Here is a 21,624-nt window from a genome sequence, read left to right on the forward strand (position 1 = left end):
TAGAACCTATGTTTGACCGATTAACATCCCTTGAATGACAAGATTGCACAAGGTCAGTAGCCCCACCACTCTGTACTTGCCAATTAATTTTGATGCAAACATATAGATACCTTTTATTTTTTGGTATCTTCTTCCCTTTTGTAAACAGAAGTTTAAAACTCAAGAGAATGTTTGCAGAACCTGAGACATCAGCCTTTCTCCAGAGACTGAAGATGGTTATCTCAAAAGGTTGGATCAACTTCCTAGCAGGCTGCTAACTCTTGGAATCTGAAAGCAATATGCATGTTTGTTAACAATGGTTTAGGTGTGTTAACATGGTTTAATCCCAGTCAGCAGCTAAGCCCCACACAGCCACTCACTCACTCCCCCCTGCATCGGGATGGGGGAGAGAATCAGAAGAGTGAAAGTGAGAAAACCTGTGAGTTGAGATAAATCCAGTTTAATAGGTAAAGCAAAAACGACTCACGCAAGGCAAGAGAAGGAATTCATTCACCGCTTTCCATCAGCAGGCCGGTGCTGAGCCATCCCCAGGGCAGCCGGGCCCCATCATGCGTAACGGTTACTTGGGAAGACAAAATGCCGTAACTCCAAACATCCCCCCCTTTCCTTCTTCTTCCCCCAGCTGTATATGCTGAGCATGATGCCATATGGTATGAGAGATCCCTTTGGTCAGCTGGGGTCGGCTGTCCCAGCTCTGTCCCCTCCCAACTCCTTGTGCACCCCCAGCCTCCTCACTGGTAAGAAGGAGAAGAGGCCATGATGCTGTGTAAGCACTGATCGGCAGTAGGGAAGACATCTCTGTATTATCAACACTGTTTTCAGTACAAATCCAAAACATAACCCCATACTAGCTTCTGTGAAGAAAATTAACTCCCTCCCAGCCAAAACCAGCACATGTATGTCATTTAACCAGGGACAGAAATGTATGGACTTATTTTCTAAAATTGGATGAAGTGGGAAGAGTAAATGCAGGAGGACAAGTAGTTAACAGAAATGACTAAGAAATACAATACTAAAAATATTATGTCCCCACCAGTTTAAATTCACACCTACTCCTCTCAGAGCAGGAAAGAGAAAAAAGAAATTTCCATCTTCAGCTTTTGAAACTTCATCTGTCTCCTGGGTACTGAGCACCAGATCTTCTGCCGGCAGATGTCGGCAGACAGTGCCAAAACCTTGCCATATTTCTGAAGGATCCATTCTTCAACACCAGACTGCCAACTTGAGTGTCAAAATCCCAGATGACTCTCAGCACTACTTGAGGGCAAACAATCACAACAATTGCCTCGGGACCTTGCACAATGTTGTCAGCCTGACAAGGCTAAGCTGGGTAGTGGAGCAACCATTCTGCAGATGGATAGAGTGTGCACTTCATTCCTTAGCCTCTTGCTGTAGCTGTTACCAGCTCTGCCTCCAGTACTGCTGCTCAAACCTATTGCTTTCCCTGAGACCTAGACATTCGTTCCTGATGAACCACATCAGCAGTACATTGGCTGTTTAAACCTGGGGGATGACAGTGTCAAAACAAACCCAACACCATAAGTAACACTATAGAGTGGACTCGGAGGGGGCAGTGAGCAAAAAGAAAGGAACCAAAGAGTCGCATCATGCACTTATAAAGTTTAGATGAAATGAACATAAAAGTGCACCAGGCTGGAATATAACTGGTGGAAATGTGGGCACAAATGTCTTTTTGACTGGTTAAGTCTGTTAATGAGAAAAATTGCATAGCTTCTAATTGGCATGCATATTAAAAAATATGCCCCAAACAAATGGAAATTAGATAGGATTCTGAACATGCTGTGTAACATGAGTCCAAATGAACAGAACTCAGAGAGGAAATTACAAGTGAATTTTAGCAGTCACTACAAATGATCTCAAATAGGTTCTTTATATTTACAAGTTTTTGTGATGTCAAGTTGCAGGAGCTTGGGAATTTTCCAGAGCTTGTTGCAGGTGCTGTGGCTCAGTGGAGGCCTGAGACTCTGGGACAAGATTGAAGATCCCATCTCTAGCTTCAGTGAGTCACCAAAGACTGTGGGTGCTGAGACCACAACTCTGAAAAAGCTGTACAGATGTGCTAAACACTGCGTGATGCCAGTTTTCCCCGAGAAATCAAGAAGACTTTTATAAGAGTCTGTCAACCTTTGCAGCAGACCAGGCCCAGGTGTGGACCAGGTAAGCTGCGGTCCAGCATGTTGCTTCGTCTGTGCCAGGGCCATGGAAAACCAGGTTGGCTGCTGTGACCGCAGCTGTCACCACCTGGAGAACAGGTAGGGTGGCTGGTGTGGTGGCCACCCCTGGCTTTCAGAAGCCTTTCCAGCAGCCCTGCGCTGTGCCCAGCAACGTGCTACCCACCCTCTCAGAGCTGCTGGCAGTGGGCGCTTTCCACACGATCTGCAGCCTGCCTCCCTCCAATTCCTTTCCCGTAGCAATAGCAGCCCCATCCTTAGTCCCTCTTCTTTGAGGCAGAAACACTGCATTTTATGTATGTTGTGAGAAGTGTTGAGCTGGCTCTGCTTTACAGGACTAGGGCTTACATGTGTACCAGAAATCCCCTCTGATTTAATGATAAAGATGGGTGTGGCCTATTCACCTCTTTGGTAGGTTTTGTCAAACAAACATAGAAGGCAGCTTTTTAAGAGATTTGGAGTGGTGGAAGGCGACCCAATCTGGGACAGTACAGGAACAGAAGGCAAGTTGAAATCAAATGTGCATGAACCATTTATCATTATTAGAGATTATTAGGTAGGTTTACTAGATATCTTTGCACATGTAAATGCATTTTTTTTAATTATAGGAAAAGCTTACTATATTTTTACCTATCAAGAAATGTTACCTAAAGGTACTACTCCTAGTAGTTCTGAGTAAGAAAGAATTAACTTAATACAGTGCATTTCGCATTCCATACAACTAAACTCACCATCTTTCTGAAAGCAACAGTCAAAACAACCCCCTCCTTGCAAGTAGACAGATCCATAAATTCTTTAAAACCTTATCTCACATTCATATACGCACAAAATAAGGGTCTCACTGTGTTCTGAACTGTGAGACTTGATGAATGAGTGATGCAGAATCCTCCCCTAGAACTGCAGGGTCTCCACTAAAAATGCACATGAGGTATGTCTTATCAAGCACTGAATCTTTCCACTGATTTTGGCAGGAATCTGCTCTGTTCCCTTATGTTTACCAGTCCCTTTATTTGAAAATAAAAGAATTAAAGAGTCTGAATTGATTATCACATAAGTAATTGTTTCAGAGAGAACAAAAAGACGCAGTAGTAAAGAACTAGTTAGGTGGAATATGGTGTTATGGAAACATTGCTTGGGGAAATAAGTTCTTAAGTAGTAATTTGTATGCGATACAGAGCTAGTTTTTCAGTTTGACACATGTCCTCTTCAGAGAGGAAAAAATAAATCAACCTGACTTCTGTACTTCTGTAGTTGTAAGAACCTCTTTTCTAAATTTGTGATCTATTTACTTCATATGTTTCCAGATTCCCTTGATTTGTTAAAGCAGTAATTCACAGGTGCAAGTGGAAACATCTGGGCAGTGGGAGGGAGTAAAAAGTAGCCAGAATAAAGAACAGTTGTGTAGAGCACAGACAAGGCACTGAAGAACTTTGATGTTTAGTTCTTGGTTTTGTTTTTTGTTTGTTTGTTTGTTTTCCTTTATGGCTTGTATTGGTTTGATTTATAGTCTAAATGCTTTAACTTGTTGTTAATGCTGGTTCTCAGCTGGGAGTATATACATTTAAATGCTCATACTGTTGTAGGCACTGAAAATTAGCAACCTTTTTTTACACTGCTATTCTATAAAAAGCATAGGGAATGCCCTTAAGAGGATCTTTTCCTTTATCAAAAAGACACAACCTGAATAGAACATTACATCATTTTAATATACTCTTGGTATCTTTGGTATCTAACTCAGATCTCAATTCTTAAGATGCTGGTAGTAAAAGTATGCTGGAAAACATATAATTACCAGCCTGTTGATTTTTTCATGGGTTGTCCAGAACTGATGGGTATTACTGGATGAGAAGGAGCACATGGGAGGAAAAGGAGGATGGCTGCCAACAGTAAAAGAGTCATTTGCTTTTTCCTCTACAGCTATGACAAGAAGCTGATGCTCCAGCCGTAATTAGGGAAAGGTTGGTGGAGGAACACTGACAGATACCTGGCCTCCAGAGGAGGTTGGGAGTCTCTGAGGAAGAAGATGGTCTTTGAATGCAAGTCCCCAAAAGCAAGTAAATAAAAATAAACATTAAGAACATGTGAGGGTAAAAAAAAATGGGGGGAGGAGAAGTAGAGGGGTATGAGAAGGAGAAGAGATTGCAACATGGCGAAAGAAAAGGTGAAGATGGACAACGGAGCCAGAGACCTATGCAAAAATAAATGCAAAGGATGAAGGAAAAAGAGACTTTGCTGTTTCAGAGAAATGAAGGGAATAATTAAAATGAAATCTGGGAGAAAATCAGAGAAGAAGCAGAGTAGACTAAAAGCATCTTCTGAATTGCAGCCCACAGATTTCCCAGTATGCTGAATGGCTAGCTCAACAAATCTCACCCAGTTTGTGGAACATTCAAAATACCTTTAGTTAATTTTGTAACGTTCTCCCTGGAAATGCAGTACACTTTCTATATAAAGATGTGTCTCACAAGTGGAAGTAGTGATTAATTTGACAAGTAATTAACTGTTGAGACCAACTGTCCCATCAGTAACCAACTTGAATAGAGAGACCAGTGAATGTGATGACAGGCAGTGAAATATTAATGAGTAAAGCAACGATAATCCTGTAGAGGTTAAATGGGAATGACAAAACAGCTATGTTGGCTCTTGCCCACTCTGAGATTGTGCACTAAAGAGGTGTAGTCAGTCAGTCTCCAAATGTTACATACCAAAGCAAAAGTTATGATGAAAGGGCTGAACCTATCCTTGATCTGATCTCTTGTAAAAAGGAGAGGACATGTTATGAATATCCACTCTGAGTACAAATTAACTTTCAATTTAAGCAAGAACTGATATATTTGATTTATAAATATAGTGTAGAGAACAATTCCTAATTTTTTAAGAGTTCTTTGCATCTTTCAAGAACTCCTGCCCCCTCTTACTATCCAATATGGATCATGCTGAAAGTAAATTCCTCTGTTAAATGTCAGCATTTCTAATAACATCTTATCTAAGCAGATTGTTCCAAGAGATTTTAAAATGATTGGTACATTTTATATGCAGCAAAGGTCTTTAGAGATGTCTGGTTTATCTTGGTTTCCTGTTAATTTGGCAAAGACTGAAGCATGAGGCTTCATCACAGACCAAGACTGTGTCAGAAAAGATGAACTTCTGATGAACATTGACCACTGAGACTAATAATACCTAATTATGGCAAATTTTTCTCCCACAGGGGCACTCACAGTTCTTCACATAGCAGACATTGAGGATATTCACAGCTGCTTTTATCCCTCTCTGTAAACTGATGAAGCCCCTACCAAAACACAAGTGCAAATGAAAATTCTGCCTTCATCATAGCACCAAGGTCTCATCCTTTCTCTTCCAGCTTTATTAACAGAAAGAATGTTTGAAACAAAACCCGACCACAACAACAACCAAACCATCAAAACAAAGTAACTCAGGGCAAGAACTTAGGCTTAGTTGTTGCTGGTTTTCCTTCTCTCAGAACTTTCTCCCAAATATTCAAAGTCTAACAGTCCACATCTGTCTCCAGCAGGCAACAGGAGATTCTGGCAGGTTCTGGTATCTGCTGTGAGTCTGGGGCAGCAAGAGGTTCCTGCTCATCTATCAAGTCCAGTTTGAAGTTCAGCTAAAGATTTTTGTGTTTTGAGGGTTTCACGGTCCCTTTCTGCAGAATGCAATGCAGATGAAACATTTGAATTAGCAAAACGGTATTGCAATTTGCAATGCAAAATTAGACCAGATAAAATTGCAGAGAGAGCTTTTTTAAGAGAAAGAGAAATAAATGTCACATTGGGGTTAGAGTCCTCAGAGAGAGAAAGTTACAAGCGGAACTCTGTGACTTCAAGGGTCTTTGGAAAGTGGCAACTTGGAGAATGCAGCAATGAACCAGCTGGTGGGGAAGGGTGATGCCAGATGCTGCAACATCTGCATTGAGGTAGGAGGGGAGCAGATGAAGTAAAGGGAATGTGTTCCAGTATAATAGTCAGCTAGAGAAATATTACTTCAGGAAATAAAAGCATAAGAAGAAAAAAATACAGTGGTCCAGCATACTGGAAACTGGAGGTTAATGCAGAGCTCTATTGTCCCCCAAAGACAGACACAATATTCTCTTAATGAGATTTTTATTATCATTGCCCATCTCCATGACACAGGAGGATCATGGCTCTGGGATCTCACAGAGACAAAGTTATAGCCAGACAACTATTGTCCCAGGGTGACAGAGGAGAAAGTTTTGTAGTGCTGGTGACAGGGTTTCCATGGAGAATGCAGAAGGGAAAGAAAAGAAATGCTTTGAAGATGTTGTACACAATCATTTAAGTTTCAGTCTGGGACTGATATAAATCTCACACTGAGAATGAAGGATGACAGAATTGCTGTGGGACTAGCAGTCAGAAATGGACCACCCCATGAAGACGGTTTTTCACTTACACATTAGCTTCACAATACGCAGTTTTCAGTCCTGTTGATATTGATGCATCCCTATGTTTCTAGCAGCTGCCTATGCACAGTATGTATTATGATAGAGGAATGCTTTCTCATGACAATAAGCTAAGCAAGATGCCTGTCTGGTGGTAGCCAGCTTCTTTACTAATAAAAAATTCAAACCTTTACATCTTCATTCTAGGACTGGCTCCAACACTCAGTCAGCCTCTGCCTTACAGAAGAGCTGACAGTTAGACCAATTTTAAAGCATACAGACCTCTTAGTCTAGACTGTATCTTTCCCAGATGAGGCAGAACTGAACTTAAAAAACAAAACAATATACTCTGAGACCACTAGTTTTGAGAGGAGCTTGTCACTAGACGGGTATCTGATAGAGGAGTGTTTTAAACCACTTTTGCCTGGCATCTCTTTCACCCGTGACTCTTGACCTGAAAATCAGCTCACAGGAGCACTGTAATCACAGAAACAACAATATCAATCCCTGACCCCTCTTTCTGGCAAATGCAACCGGAGGGACAGCTGAGAACATGCTTTGTTGGGGTAGAAGCAGCAATACAGAAAGCATTCATTTCCTTAGCAACTAGGACAACCTCTTCTTTAATTAGCACATCATGGTCTGAACTTTGCTAATAAAACCTGCCTACACTGCATGCTAACCATGGGTTAGGTAATCTCGCTCTTGCCAACATACGGCAGCCTACCACGCTTCTGCATCCTGACATTCTCTGCACTAGCACTCCATTCTCAGGTCCCACATCTGCAGTCATGCTGTGGGTGGTGGTAATGAATGATACATCCTCGCAGTTTCTCACCCTGGACTCATGATCCCATATCCCATCACACATTTCTCTGGGCTGGCAGGCACAGGGTGCTGTGGAGCCGCTTCTGTGTGCTCTTTTGGGATTTGGGAGGTTACTGTCTATGCCAAAGTAATTAATTTCCTGGCATTAGCTTAGCAGGTATAGCAGAGGAATAAGAGAACTCCCTTACTGCCCAAGCAGCCCTCCTTGGCCTGCCCTCCCTGGTTACTACTCTGTGCCGCCTTGTTCTGGAGCTTCTTCCCACTGATGACTAATAGACTTCTGTAGGAAATCACCAAGATGCAATGGCACGAGCAATTATAGAACACGCTCTTCTAGAAGATATGTCATAGGGGTTTGTAGTGCAGTTGTGCTCTGTTTCTGCCCCAATATTACAGGGAAAAAAAAATAATTAAGTAAAAACATGATCAAGGAAACCTAAATATCTGGATGAAAACAAGTTTTGAGAAAAAAATCAAAATGAGGATTTACAAAGCCATTTTCATAAGTCTAACTACAGCTCTGACAGAGCCACTGAAACTTCTATCAGTGTAGCAATAGCAGCGCTAAGTTTAGAGCAGACAGTAAAACTGGTCTGAGATACTTCATGCTCAAATATGTATTCTGGGCTGAGTTCTGTACCACCGTGGGTATTGGAGGGGTAGAGTCCAAAGCTAGCATGGGTATGCCTGTATGAAATCCTACCACTCCAGTGGAACAAATTGTGCTCTGAAACAACAGGTCTCACTAAATGGGATAAATAGTGCATTTAAAAGAGGAGAAAACTAAATTTAGATTTTTTAAAATACATTATTTAATAACAATATGAATTAAGACAGTATTTTTTTTTTTTCCCTGTTTTAATGAATTAGCCCTGGGGATTAGGTAAAGAACACAAGATCACACACTGTGTTTAGTGAGCTTGCTCACTAGAACAGTGGATGAGGCTGTGATTACTTATGGGATCACTTTCTGTATGCTTTTATCTATAGTTTACATAAAAATATATGTCAGGAGGTTTCTTAATTACAAATTTACATGTTAGAAATGTCAAAGGAGAGTGTTTCACAATAAAGCAGAGATGATTTCTGTAGATATTTGGTTTGGGTTTGGGGTTTTGGGTTTTTTTTTAATGTTGAACAACATGAAATAAAAGAGAAAGCTGCTGCCATCCTGCAAGAAGAGAGATACCTATTCAAGATACTATATACTCCTTGGTAATGTACTCTCTGAAAACCAAGAAATTGCACCTCAGGATCAGTAAATTCTCTGAGTGCACATGCATACCATACAGTATTATGCACACATACAATATCAAGCCCACATTCTCAAATGTGGATAATACTTGGAATACAAGCAGGAAAGTGCTTTTCTTCTATGCTTGAAAATGTCAGACTTTTAACAGATCATTGCTCCAACAGAATCGGAGATTTGGAGAAGTGAAGTGCCATGATAAACGGCACGCACCATGCTCCTGAAGAGGAATTCAGGAAATACAACTTCAGCTGGTGTAAAGAACTGTCACCTTTTTGCTCTGGTTATGTGCATCCCTAAATTAGCCATTAGATAATTCTGCCACTTCATTGAACTTTTGCACATTCTGCATTGAAGGTATTTATTCTTCCTTGTCCAGGAGGAAAGGCCTTAGTGGTAGTTATGTAAATAAAAGAGAGAATAAAGCTCCCATGCAAATCTTACATTTTGTGTATTTTCTTATTTGACAGGAAAAGTGATATTCTCGAAGGTGTGGTGACAGGGATATTTTTAAACTGCTGCTGAACATCATCCCATTACTAGCTTAATTAAATACTAGTGATTTACCCATTACAAAAGACAGGTTCTTCCATTACAGAATCCTTTCCTATGGAGACATAAAAAGAGAATGTAATATCAACTATATAAACTAAGTCTACAGAATAGAAATAGTGAAGCTGACTTCTTCTTGTAAAGTGTTTTGAGATCTACTGATGTAAAGCGCAGTACGGGCAGGTAATTTAATTATTACTCTGAAAGCCTGTTGCTCCTCTCTGCATTGGCAGGTACTCCTCTCAACCAATTATGATACAGGATTAAAAGGACGCTATCAATTTAAAATATTTTTTCTTTTACCTGGAGTAGTAATAACTCCTTGGAAACCACACAGTAAAATTGTTTTCCAAATGAAATCTGACATTCTGGAGCACTACCATGTGTTTTCATGCACTGATCCCTCTACCTGCAGAGAGATCTTGCTGACAGTTCCCGCTGCACTCCTGTCCCAGGATGCTGATGATGATACTACGTAAAACATCTCCTTGGAAGCCAGCGAGCCTCTGTTGCTTCTGTAAGCACCTTTGGCAAGCACAGTTGCTTCTGTTTCTGTGCAATGGAGATGTGGGGGTATATCTCTTGCTTACTGCGTCTTTTGTTTCATAACTGAGGACATAGCCATCAACAGAACATGCTTCCCCAGATTCAGTTTAAGCCTGTTTCTTTCACATCAAGATGACAGTCAGCTCCAGTTGAGCCTTCATGGAGAGTCTTCTGTCAGCCCACAGGGTCCAGGGCAGTGGCAGGATTAGCACACCCAGAGAAGCTGGGGTACTTGGTACATAACTGGAGCCCTGGCTGCTCCGACATAGAGCTTTGGAGATTTTTTGCAACCTTTTACAGGATTTTAGGGCTGTGTCACTGACTAAGACATGGGAATCTGGAGTTTTGTCTATTAAAATCTGGAATTTTTGGAGTATTTTGCCTTCCAGAGATACTTGCCTCTGGAATAGGACGGCTTTTCCATACGGTGATGATTGGTGGGAGAGTAGAAGAAAGGCAGCAGATATTTGCTGTGAAGTTCTTCCTCCAACAGTTTCCATTGTAAGGAGGTAGTCAGGAGAGGGTTTTCAGAGCTCTCCTTAACCTCCAAGTCTCTCTTGTCCTTTCAGAAAAATCCTAAAGATGTCAGCACCTAAAGCCTGAGGAATTTTGAGTCACTAATGCCCAGGTTAGGGTGCTTAGAAAGATTCAAGAGAGAATTTTATGATTTTTTTTTTTTTTTGACAGAGGAAACAAAAGCCAACACCAAATAATTATTTTGGATTAAAAATACTTTTAAAACTGTAAACTTAGGCATGAGGGCTCCTGTCAGCAATTTGCTTTTGCACATAAACAGTAAATGGGCTAAAACAAGTAACTTTCAATAAGTTTTCTGGACAGTGGGCAGATCATATATGTGTTAAAGTTCTCTCTCTCTGGTATTTTACACAGATTTTCTATTAGCTCAAATAGTTGGAGTCTGACTTGCTGGAGAAAGAGCGCTGTGCATTCAATTCTGATTTGCCATTATCATAAAATGCTCTGTAGTGACAATGTATAGCATGTGAAAAACTGGTAAGCAATAAAAAAGCATAAAAAAGTATAAAAAAAGTGGTAAGCAATAAAAAAGTATAAAAAAAGCCATGTTGGTGCTATAACTTGTTGACATGTTTAAAACTCATCCCTGAAATGGATTCCTTTGAGTGATGGACTAACAGTACAATGGCCACAACTCTCGACAGAAGCCTCTTGTCTGCTGAAGTGGAAGCTGAAGTCCCCAAAATCTTCTTTTATATTCACCCACAGCACAGAGTGAGCAGAAGCACCTCTGTTTCACACAGTCAGGGTACACACATTTGGCTGGTCAAGGGGACTGTTGGGTTCAGCATTCTTAATCACTTTATAGCTGGATTCTTTGTTGAGGCATTTTGTGTGCATTTAGCAGCAAAGTCCAGATCAAGAGAGGTCAAGCAAAGCCTCCTCAAACTTGCCACTGCCCTTTCCACAACTGAGATCACTCCTTTAAACTTTAGAAGACCAACATTTTTCTTTATGGCCACCTGTAGACTAGGGTAACATTTACTTCAGATGAAATGTATTTCCATAAGACTGACAAAGGGCCCCTATAGTCTCGCTTGCTTGTGGGAGCAGGGCAAGAGGAAATGCCAAGGGCAAGTGTCTCTCAGACCTGCAGTCTTGTTTCTTTTTGATCCAATGTGTGTTCCTTTTTTATTCTTCCATTAAGCAATGAATTGAGTTCCTGCAGCAGGGGAAGGATTGTTGACTTACAGAGTACACACGTAGTGGAAAGGTTACTTCAGTCAGAGGGAAAAAGGATACAAAAGAAAGAGAAATTTCTCCCCAAATCATGTGTGTACATCCAGAAAAGGAAGCTCTTCTACTCATAAGCAGAGGTGTCAGAAGAGATCCTTTAATGTACCTCCAGCAATCTTTCTAGATTACTTTTCTTATTGTTTTTAGCAGTAACATGAACACATTTGAGAACCCCACCTCCAGATCAGAACCCCATTTTGTTAGCAATTGCACAAATAATCCCACACTGCCCCCTAGAAGGAGATCTTATAGCTCTTCAGGAGAGTACACAGAGGACAAAAAATTGTTTCTACTTTAGAAAGAGGAACACATAATGAGTATATTCCTTGGCTGACTCAGAATAAAAAATTATTGACCTCATGAAATAATGAAATAACTAATAACTTAGGGTTTGTTTCATTTTTTTTTTTTTGTTTGTTTGTTTGTTTAATTTGTGAAGAAGGTTCCTCACTGTTATCTCCACAAATGCTTGTAAAAATACAGTATGAGGATGGAGGGTTGATCTTAATTCCTCCATATAAATATGCTTTGGGGAGAGCTCAAGTGGGAAGAGTCACAGGGAAAGTACACATCTCTGGTAATTACTTCTGTGGATGAGAAAGAATGTAATAAAAGCAGGCCATTAATGGGCGTCAGTAATGTTCACAGTCAAAGTACATAAGCTTTGTATCAGCCAGAGGTTGGGAGGGCTAAAGCAATTTCACCAGCTTTGTGATCTTTCTGTGACTGGAGCAAGAGGTTTGTGGGTGGGAGCTTGGTTCTGAGAACAGAGTCTCCCTTGTAGAATCCTCATGTACACAGCGTACACAAAAGTTGATGTCCCCCCAAGAACAAGGACAGTGACAGCCATTGGTACAAACCATCTGATTCAAGCACACATACCTTAGGACATGACAAAGGACCAACCACATCCTGGATAAAATAATTTATCTTCAAAGTTTCTGAAGGGTGCAGGGGAGCTGTGGGGGGTTAGCCAAAAGAGAAAACAATAAAATCAATTTTTAAAATTAGTTCTTAAAATAACTAAGGCTAAAATATTTCATATCAACCCTGACATCTTATGTCTGACTTGCTGTCCTTTGAGACAGCCAGCCACAGCACTAGATTTTAAATTCCAGCAAGAAATTCAAAGCTGTCCAAAGAGGAGTCGAGCCATAATGAAATACTCATGTGGTCTGGATATAACTGTGCTCAACCCTGTGTGTATAATTAGGGCATGCACAATCACCTTTATTTATTGGTATCTGAATCTTTCAAAACAAATTCAGTCTCTTGCTCACAAAATTCCTACTTCTCAGAGACTGCACAGCCATTGCTTTTCACACAATAGAGGTAATTTATTTCCCTGTCATATCAATTTGAAAATATGTCTGTTTCTGGAATGCTATTGGGCCACATGGTCTAGATATCTGGCCAAGGGTGAGTCTGTGAAGTTGGAGCAAGTAAGAGTTCAAGTGCCAGTTCCCCATAAAGCTGTATTGTGCAAGTTTCCCTAGTGCTTTCTCTATACAGGGCAGCACCTTCTCTTTATTTCTCCTTGGACCTTTTAGTTGTATATAATTTTGCTAGTGCTTTCTAACATGCTAAAGATATGTTGGCGTACTTCATCTGTGATTTTGCATGAGGCAATGAAGCAGCCATTTACTCAAAATCAGCCTGTGGCTGCACAGAGGTAAGCAAATTTTGCAGCCTATACTGAATAGAGTTGTTGCTTGAAATCTCCATCGACAGATAGAATGAAAACCTGACTTGACAAGGCTTTGAGAAACCTGATGTAAATTTGAAGTCAATTTATAGCAAGAGGGATGGGCCAGGTGACCTACTGAGACCCCTTCCAACTGTTCTGATTTTTCCCAAGCCAGACATGACAATGAGCATGATGCAAAGTGGAATTAAAAGCAGACTGCCTTGATTCATTAGAGCTGGGGTAGAGGTGGCCAGGCCACCAAAGAATGTCACCCCAGCTCACTCACACAAATGTTTGATGAGAGATGAAGTGCTATGGGGTGGGGACACTATCTTCAGCGAATGCTGATCTCAGCTCTTGGGCAAGCAGAAGTTGCCTACATTCAGCCAGGCAAAATCCTTCCTGTGGATTTCAAAGCTTCCTCAGTCCCAACTCGGGTGCTGAAAGGAGTAGCAGTTCCCTCCTCATGATGGATCTTAAGTGTACTCAGGAAAGTCTTGTCCTTGTGAAAGAAGTCTTTTGACAGTAGGAGTTGTCTTACTTTCCAAAAGCAGTATTGCTGTCCCACCAAACTGCCAATATAACTGAGTTTGCGACTGCTGTCAGAAAAGACATCATCAGCAAGACTGCTTCCCTTTTCTAAGCAATGTAGCTATGACAGCAAACTCCAAAGGTGGCTCTGATTCTTGTTGTTTGTTGTAGAACCTTACCGGGGGAGCTCTAACTTGAGGAAATTAAAGCAGCCCCCCAGAAACTCTCCTTCAGTTTCAACAAGAGTGCAGAGCAGTATAGACATGATGGGTGTGATTCACTTCTCCGGATTCATCTCGTCTTAGTGTAGGTGTCTAAAATAGGTCAAATGAATCACAGCCTAAAATTCCTGCTTAGAAGGGAGTCTTCTTTCCTTGCTCAAACATACATGTCTTTATTATGAATGATTCTCACCAGACATTTCTAACACTAGACCCACTATAAGAATAGTACATATATGTTGCTGTATCAGTACATCAAGTAATCAAGATCATGAAACAAGATACTTCAATACATTCAAAATAATTGTAAATTTTTCTTAACGTTTCCCAGATGGGGATTTCAACATTTCTGGGTTCCAGAATGAAGGCAGGTGTCAGGATTGCCAACCAAATGGTGTGTATCTCTCTGAAGAGTTCCAGACATCAGTCACTCAAAGGTGACCATAGTCTTCTCCATCTTCCAGATCCCAAGGGCTCTCTTCTACCTTTAGAGCTGCCACCTGACAGAAGATGCATTTTTTATAACCAGGAAAAGACAGGTGTAATTATGAAGGAATATCTGGTACTCTTCTAAATCTGGTAAATTCTTTCACTAATAGGGTAACAGTCTCTCCTATCTACCTGAGAAAAAATTAATTTAGTTTCCTCAAGAAAAATAGCAGAAGGATTTTCAGTGTTCAAAGGTCCCACGGTTCATATTAATTTCATTCATAGGTCTGGCCAAATAAATTGAATCACACTGCATTGGTCTCTCATTTAACCTCATTATTCCAGTTTATTTCATAAAGAACATAGACTTTGCTATCATTTTCTTTTTAAAGCCAGGGGATAACAGCCAACACACATGCACACACACGCTGAAACACATCTATATAGGAACTAGAAAAAGTTGGGAATTCTGCTGAGCAGGCTATCAGAACAGAATTCACTACTTGAAATGCCATTTTGGATGTTTGGTTTACCCAGCTTTGAAACAAATCAGAGTCAGTTGTGTTAAATATTCATATGTGCATATACCTGCATAATGGCTATATGGAAAGATTCAGATGAGAGAAAGTAATGCCATAAAATAGGATACAAATGATTGTGTCTTCGTATTTTAGTCATTTCTGTAGTGAAAGATGAGGACCAAGACTCCCAGTGATCATCAGTGTTTCCGCATTTCCAAGCACTCACCACAAAGATTCCTTAAATTTTGAATAATTCACTCTCTGACAAGATCCCTTTAAGGTATTTCAGACTAAAGCAACCAGAAAAATCACAGTATATACTATATGACTGTTCATTCATTCATTTATTTTTGCCACAAGCTTGTAATTTTCACTATTAAACACCTAGATAAGTACTAAGAAATCACTATTCACTGGCCAAATATGTCCCCATTAAGCAGAGTTTATGCTAATACTGTCTCAGTTAAGTAACAGTTATTCATTATCCTCAGGCTAAATTGTTTCACTGGCAGATGTCTCATTAAAACAGCTGTTCTGAGCAACCACAACCATGCAAAACAGGGGATTCTCTATTGTCACTATTGCTGTTGTTATTCTTAACAATAAGCATTTACATAAACACTTCAGATGTATGTAACTCACAATTACTCTCTACGTATTCCTTACCATGGAAGTATGGCGATTCAGAGACCATTTGTCACAGTGGAATCAATTGCTAATTGGTGATAACACAACACAGCATATGTTTTTGCATATTACTGTTATCCCGGAGCAAGTGTTTGACCTTACCTTATGCTATTTTGGAACTTTTCCTCCACAACCTAAAGAAATGTGTAATGAATATAGAAAAGACAGCAGCATTCTCGGCAGCTAGAAGAGGGCCAGGGAGGTTTCTCTCCTTTCTCCTTTTCTTTCCTCACTTCCCTTCCCTCTCTCTTTGGCTTTCAGACTCCTCTGTGCATTTATTCCCCCCCACAGACCTATAAACTCCTCTCCCACCAGCGCACTGTGCCACACTGCTCTCTCCTTCTCCTTGCTGGAGGAATCTCCCCACTGGAGGAACCTCCTCACAGGGAAGGCAGGAAAGCCAGACTTCCAGCCCTCTGCTTTCCCGGCCATCTCCCTGGAGCAGTGCTCAGCCCCTCCTGCCCTCCAGGGAGCCTGCTCATGTCTTCCTCAAGGGCAATGCTTACAGAGCTGAGCTGGCCCCTACAACCCTCTCAGACATTTAGCAGCCAAGCTCTAACAAGCTTGTAATGAGCGCAGATAAGGTGTTTCAAATGCTCAACCTTGCCAAGTCAAGGAAGTTTCCTGTAGCAATAGTAGAAGGGGGAAAGGCCACCTCTACCACATATTATGTCCATCCTCCAAAGAATGGGGGCACTGCAGTTTCTAAAATGAAGTTTTACCTACTTGCTGTCATGGCAAAATTGTGCTGTCTCTTCCCCTGTCTCATTTCAGGGAATTTTTCAACCATTTTTGTTAAAACTTAAAAAATTCATATGCTTATTCTGAGATAAAAATCCCAAATGGGAAGCGTCTGTGCAGTTGAAGTGAGTAAAAGTTGAAAATGAAGACTTATAAAGGGAAGTGTCAGGAAACCCTGGTAAGTGATGTTTCTAATGCTGCTTGCAAAATACCAGAAACTGGGAAAGAAACAGGAATGTGAGCCTTTGCTTCCAGCCTCCTAAATGGACTAGGGAGTGCTTAAGTAGCTCAGGTCCCCTGTGGCAGGTTAGCAGTCAGGAGCGGGAGAAGCGGGATCACGTCGGTTTGCTTCAGATCAACATCTGTGCAATCATCCAGGCAGCCCCTGGGAGGTTCCACGGAGGAAGTGGATCCAGGGGATCGGGTCTGAGTTACGACAGAAACACAGGAGCAGGATAACCCAGCATGTCCACGTGGGCCGGGCAGGGGAGGTGTGGGATGGCAGGAGGAGACAACCAGCATCCCGAAGCTGAGCAGAGCTGCCCTGCTTGGCATTGGTGGATGCTCAGTCTCAAATGTCAGCACATCCTCTTCATCAGTGAAGAGACAGATGAGTGAGCAATTGCCTGCTATCCGCGGAGGCCGTGGGGTGTGATTCAGCTGCGTGCAGCAGAAGCAATGCCACCTCACCTCTAATGAACTAACACTGTAATGAACACAGCTCCCTTCGCACAGCAGTTGTTTTATCTGTTGAATTAGGCTTGTTAGACAAACCCTGGAGAGGTTTTTCTTATTTTTTTTTTCCCTTTTTCATAATCTGTGAAAGTTAAAAGGTTGTTCTTTCATACAGTCACCGATTTGTCTTTTTGCTATTTTGTAAAGGCACATTTTGACTGCCTGAAGTGTTGTATCATTGGCAGTGACAATGTGACAGCAAAGAACTCTCAGAGGACAGTTAACCAAGACCATTAGCAAGGTCCCATGTAGAGTGTTAAATACCAGTTTGGCTAAATTTAACAGTGTGTTAATAAATAGAACAGGTAAAATCACCGTGTTGGTGTTCTGGTCAGTACAGGCAGAGGTATCTGAAGTTTGTGTTGCTCAAATGTATGAGTAAATCAGTTCTGCTTTTTTGTCTTTAATGATGTGAGTGGGAAACACTTCAAATCCCATAGTTTTTTAAATTTCAGATTTTTTCCTAACCTGAGCTAAAATAGAGAAATCAATCTCTTGAAAATGTTCAGAGTGAGAAACCCTCCCCATACACAAAAACTAGTTCAAGTGAGAGAAATATTTCACTTCAATAATTTTAAAATATTTTGATTTGATTTTGACTGTCGTATCTCTTATATATCCCTGTTATTGTGATCCTACTCCTTCACTTAAAATATCTTAAATATTTTTTTTTAACTTGTACCCTTTGTCACACACACACACAAAATTTTTGATAATTTTCAATTCAATCTATTTAATAGTAAAAAACCCCAACCCTGACCAACCCTCATTACAGCCATTAACAAATTGCACAGGAACTGTGAATTTTATCTACACACATGGTGAGCTCTATGCAGCTGACAAGATCTAAAGAAGCTTTTAAGCCAATAATTCCTCAGGTAGCTTGGAATCTGGGTGAGAGCCAGTGGGAGTTTGGCATGCAGTCTGATAAATTTTGGTAGCAATATAGTGGCTTTTCAAGCTTTGATGAACCTTACGTCAAAGTATCTCTAAGAGATAACATCTTCGTCTTTATACACGTTTTTCTCCCAGAAAATCAGTGCCCGCAGCACAAGGAGCATGCAGGTGCTGCTTGTGACCAATCCTAATTCTCTTTTTCCTGGGTTCCTTCATTTCTGCCCAGAGTATGCTCTGGTTATTTTGCAGAAGTACGATTTCACTGGCAGGTAGAGAGACTGGAGGGGAGAGAGTACGTGCTGCGGTGAGCATGGCACAGGGATGTCCGGCTGTGGCTGTCAGGAGCCGGAGGCGCCCGCCAAGGTGCCCGCTGCAGGCCTGCCCTGCCCGCGCCCCTGCCTCCCAGACACCGCCATAAAGGCCTCTGGTGGGGAGGAAACCAGAGATGACAGAGACTGGCTCCCGCAGGAATATTTTGCTTAGGACTGGCTTCAGCCACGACCCGTCTGGGAGCCACGCACTGATGCTTACTACAGCTACGTCCAGGCCCTGGAGACATGGGAACTACGCTGAGTGATTTTAAAGGAAGGGCATCCCACAGCGCACATCTGATGGGTGTGTCCTGTGTCTTTCCAAGACTGACCCCACGCAGGGTGGTACGTGGTGGTGAGGGGTGAGCGCGTGGGCCTGGTTTACACTGGCGGGTGGCACGGCTGCTTCAGAGCTGTCGTGGCCGGAGTGTGGCTGATGGGCAGGTTTTCTCACAGGAGCTGGCCATCGAGGCAGCATTCATCCCTCTTTACCTCAGAGAAACACGGGCATCTTCAGTTATTGGAGAGACACGAACGTTCTTCTCATGTCTCATTTGATGAACTGAATTTTCCTCTGGAGAGAGCCCTCTGGTTCCGTCGATGACAGAATGAACTGGAGGATGTGCTTAAATTAGGTGCCTAGTCTGTGATATGAATCCTGTGCCTAACCACATCAAGAACTTTTAAAAATCCTGTTAAGCATTTTCTTGAATCTTCTGATGCCTAAAAATATTTGCAAATCTAGTCCCAGCTATTTCCTTAAAGAAACGAAAGATGAGTTTAACCTTCATATTTAGGGTACTCCAAAATTAAGACATCATGACTCATGATGAATCATGAGTACTCTAGGATATCTCAAAAGTTTCTTCATAGTTGTCACTGTCTGAAAAGAAGAACGATTTGTAGGAAGAGGCAGGCTTCAGCAGCTGTCATGTGGTAAGTAAAAACACACCAGAAGGGCAGAAGGCAATATTCCAAGGTTTGGGAATTTTTTGTCCTTGCATATCAAGAGAGTCACATAGAGGTTAAATTCCTGGTTAAACATTTATTTTATTTTATTTTCTTCAGCACCAAGTCAAAATGGGAACTTCTGTCATTCCCAGAGTGGGTCAGACAGTTCTGGCACAGTCCAGCACAGAAATATGTACATGCTTATTCATTACTTCAGACCAGCTCAGCAAATAGCCTGATTTGTGGCTACTTTTCCCAATTATTTTCAGGAAAAAATCTTCCACAGTATTACAGTAAATAATTCATGAGAGTATTTATCTAAAGCTCCCCATCCCCTGGCCCTGTAATTACTTGCTCTTTAAACAATTCCTGTGGTTTTATATACATGTAACTGACTGTGTCTCAATCGCCTATGACAATATAATACAGGTAATTTTCTTTGGCTGCATTACTCTATCATTACTTTGGGTCTCTGCTTAATATGTCAGAGTAATGAATGTATAACAATGCCTGGTAACTTTTCCCTTGCTCTTCTACTAGTTATTTGAAGTGAAGGGAGGGGGGCAGAAACTGAAGTCTAATTAATAATATGTTCATTTCATCTTTGTAATGAGAAAGAGAAAGGAAAAATATGAAGATGGCTGTTTATTTCTTAAGCCAATATAGCTTCAATCCACGATTACGGCTGGCAATGTGACTCTGTGTGGCTATTTCATTGTAGGTACATGAAAAACAGCAAAGAAAATGAAGTGTAAAAAAAAACAGACAAGCAGCAGGAGGAAAACATTTCATCTTGTACACAACTAAATTGGAAAAGAGACAAGCAGGCAACAGATGACAGATGAATGGGCCTATGATGGACTGCATTTTTGTGTCAAAACAGAGCCAACTGTCTAACAGTCATTCAGACAGTAGGAGAGGCACCACACAGCATGATTTCCAGTTCAGCTGGCACTTAGGGGTTTAATTATGTACATGGTAAATATTCTGTGAGGACAATATCCTGGCTTCAGATATGGGCACCCAAAGCCAAGGCTTCTTTCTAGCTCTGCCTCTCCTACTGTTCTTAGTTTTCACTTTGAACTGATAAAACTGTGCTGTAAATTCCCAGGGATGAGGGAAGCTGTCAGAAATGCCACACCACCCTTTCCCATCCCTGCCACGCATAGAACATTAATTCCCCTGTTTGTCCCTTGCAGGGGTCGGTCCTGTGCTTTGACATGCATCCTGCTATCTGACATGAAGTGATTTCAGAAGACAAATAAGGCTGGCTCAGGGTTAGTTTTTACATTGGCAGATGGATATAACCTACATAGTCCACTTGTTTCCTCTCTGACCATCTTGTAGCCTGAGCAATGCAGCTCAGCACTGATGCTTTCCTTAAAACTAAAGTGACACCAAGAGTGTCAGATAGAGCCTAATAATGAGAAACAAGGATTTCTGACCAATCAGCTTCCAACCTGGAAGGAAAATCAAGAAGCTTTTTGCAAAGCACAGCAAGAAATAATTGCTTATTTATGAATACCTAATATTGCAGTATAACTAGTACTGTATGACTGGTAGTAAATGGCTTTGTTGACTATGTTAGAGCATTCCTGTGCATTAGTCAGTAGTCAGTAGAAGCCCACTGGATGGCAGATTGAGGAATCACTTCCCATTACTGTTGATTTCTTTCACACTGCCTCCAGCTTTGCTTTTGCTGGTGTAAAACCAGCAGGAACTTCACGGAAGTCAACGAAGTTAACAAGTTAAGTCCAATGTTGAACCAGAATCCCTCCAGTTAACCCAGCTTCACAGAGTGTCTGCCACCCAGAATGACTCCTTTGGGGACTTCACCTATTCATTGCTTTCCACAAAGCAATGGTGAGACCAAGAAGGGCTTGGGTGCAGTGTTTGGAAATACTCTGCTTTGGCTGTTTCAATGCTAAGAAGACCTTTTCTCCTCGATGGCCATAATCACTGTGAGGTTTTTACCAGTGGAAATACTTAACCTGCTGTTAAATCCAAGGTGCTTCTTGTAAGAAACAGGTACCTTGCCAACACAGTTCTGGTCTTTGAACAAGTAGCCTCAGAGTGGGGATGAAAGGACTGGGTCTGCAAGAGCAGAGAGATGTCATGTCTTCACCAGGCTGAGTTTTATTCTGGCTTTTCTTTTTACGTTTTATACATTAGTAAAGTGATGTAGCCTGCAGATTAGACTGTTCACAGTGTGTATATACTGAAGTCATATACATACCCCTTAGCCCTTGGATTTTGATTTTGTGGGAAAGATGAATGAAGAGATGGAAAAGAGGGACTGGGGTGCACTTTGGGCCTCTGTAAATCTTTCGCCTTTTGCAAAATAACTTTCAGT

At 41.3% G+C, this 21,624-nt stretch overlaps 1 long non-coding RNA gene across 1 annotated transcript; it reads left to right on the plus strand.

Moving 5' to 3' along the window:
- Positions 1 to 1,514: 1,514 nt before the first annotated feature.
- Positions 1,515 to 5,670, plus strand: LOC116962609. Its single transcript, XR_004407672.2, has 3 exons — positions 1,515 to 2,178; positions 4,110 to 4,246; positions 5,401 to 5,670. It is a non-coding gene; the product is annotated as an uncharacterized LOC116962609 (long non-coding RNA).
- Positions 5,671 to 21,624: the final 15,954 nt, after the last annotated feature.

Source organism: Tyto alba, unplaced genomic scaffold, assembly GCF_018691265.1.
Source record: "Tyto alba isolate M040663 unplaced genomic scaffold, T.alba_DEE_v4.0 Super-Scaffold_2, whole genome shotgun sequence".
Taxonomy (NCBI): domain Eukaryota; kingdom Metazoa; phylum Chordata; class Aves; order Strigiformes; family Tytonidae; genus Tyto; species Tyto alba.